We start from the raw sequence: 2,500 nt of genomic DNA on the forward strand, positions 1-2,500 counted from the left end.
CCCTCCCCCCCAAAACAAGCCCCCTCATTTTTGCTTCCATGCATACGGACAAGAGGCTGGCTCCCCGACACTTGGTAAAATTTCAGACATTTTGATACTTGGCAAAAAAAAAGTTCCAGGTCCACCTACAAAGTTGCCCTTGTCGTATAATGAGTGATAGGCCATGGGGGGCTACCACCCCTTGTTCCCTACAAGCGTATATGACGAACAAGGCATGGTGTTGCGAATTATGCATCTTCGGGGAAATCAGTGGCTGTTCCTGTCACCAAGCTCTTTATGCAACATGTATATATAGGGGGTACATGGGGACTAATACCACCGTTGGTGCCCGACGAGTGTGTTGGGCAACCTAAGAAAGCGAGGCTGGCAAGGCTAGGCGAATACGTTGAGGGGAAGTAGGCGGCACCATCGCACAAACGCTCCAGTGAGCTAGCCTCATACAAGGCGAACGTTGAGGGGGACATGAGTGTGTACTTGGCTTAGTCATCGCATGACAAACAGTCAAGGGAACTAGGCGTCGTCCCATACACAGACCGATGGACGAGCCCCATGCAAGACAAACGTTCAAGGGAACATGGGTGTGTACTTGACGACCAATGCATGTGAGGCTGGAAAGGCACTTTGCCACACACATGCCAATGAACGACCAAGGGAACAAGTCTGCTTGCCACACACATGCCTATGAGCGACCAAGGAAACAAGGCACCTTGCCACACACATGCCCATGAACGACCAAGGGAACAAGGCACCTTGCCACACACATGCCCATGAACGACCAAGGGAACAAGACACCTTGCCACACACATGCCCATGAACGACCAAGGGAACAAGGCCATGAACGGACCTAGGGAACAAGGCACCTTGCCACTCACATGCCTATGAGCGACCAAAGGAACAAGGCACCTTGCAACACACATGCCCATGAACGACCAAGGGAACAAGGCACCTTGCCACACACATGCCCATGAACGACCAAGGGAACAAGGCCATGAACGACCAATGGAACAAGGCACCTTGCCACACACATGCCCATGAACGACCAAGGGAACAAGGCACCTTGCAACACACACGCCCATGAACGACCAAGGGAACAAGGCCATGAACGACCAATGGAACAAGGCACCTTGCCACACACATGCCCATGAACGACCAAGGGAACAAGGCACCTTGCCACACACACGCCCATGAACGACCAAGGGAACAAGGCACCTTGCAACACACACGCCCATGAACGACCAAGGGAACAAGACACCTTGCCACACACATGCCCATGAACGACCAAGGGAACAAGGCCATGAACGACCAAGGGAAAAAAGCACCTTCCCACACAAACACCCATGAACGACCAAGTGAACAAGGCTTCTTCCCATACACAACCCCATGAACGACCAAGGGAACAAGGCTACTTCCCACACAAACACCCATGAACGACCAACTGAACAAGGCTACTTCCCACACAAACACCCATGAACGACCAAGTGAACAAGGCTTCTTCCCACACACTACCCCATGAACGACCAAGGGAAAAAAGCACCTTCCCACACAAACACCCATGAACGACCAAGTGAACAAGCCTTCTTCCCACACACAACCCCATGAACGACCAAGGGAACAAGGCTACTTCCCACACAAACACCCATGAACGACCAACTGAACAAGGCTACTTCCCACACAAACACCCATGAACGACCAAGTGAACAAGGCTTCTTCCCACACACTACCCCATGAACGACCAAGGGAACAAGGCATCTTGCCACACACATGCCCACGAACGACCCAAGCCCATCCTCACCGGTCTAAGGAACAAGGGGCCTTGACACACCATGAGCTGATTTCTAAGCAAGTCAAACGATGAAGGGAGAAAAGTGTTGTAACCGAGTCCGTTTAAGTGTTGTAGTTCCTACTTAATACATAGTCAATTGAAGTTTTAGTTCCAATCCGAACTGCTCGGAGCTAAGGCACCAAAACATCACATTCCATGCCAAAATCAAAAACACAGCTTGAGATGTACTCAAACTTATGTCTGTGTTCTTCCGAGTTCATCTAAGCGACTTATGAATAGCTAAAAGCCTTATCTGCCTGCCTATCACTAGGCGAAGGGGAAAAAAACCCGAACATGATATAATTACATTTCAAGTCCATTCGTCTATGTTAACAATGACCCACACAACGTTTCAATGACATTCCTACTTGATTTGAGCGACATATCAACAAGTAGGGAACCAAACACTTCAAGGCATGGCCAAAAATAGGCCACATACATTTATGCCCCAAACATGACATTTTTTTTATTTCAAAGCCTTTCATTTATAATAAAAAGCATCCCTACAACATTTCGTGTGAATCCGAATTAATTCGAGCGAGTTATGGACACATTCGCAAAATTATGCATCCCTGGGCAAATCAATGTCTGTTCCTGTCACCAAGCTCTTTGTGCAATATGTATATATAGGGGAACCATGGGACTGCTTCCCACCGGCGCCCCACTTGGTGTCTAGCG

This window comes from Lactuca virosa, unplaced genomic scaffold, assembly GCF_052849685.1.
Source record: "Lactuca virosa cultivar CGN04683 unplaced genomic scaffold, Lactuca_virosa_CGN04683_v6 scaffold_75, whole genome shotgun sequence".
Classification (NCBI taxonomy): Eukaryota; Viridiplantae; Streptophyta; class Magnoliopsida; order Asterales; family Asteraceae; genus Lactuca; species Lactuca virosa.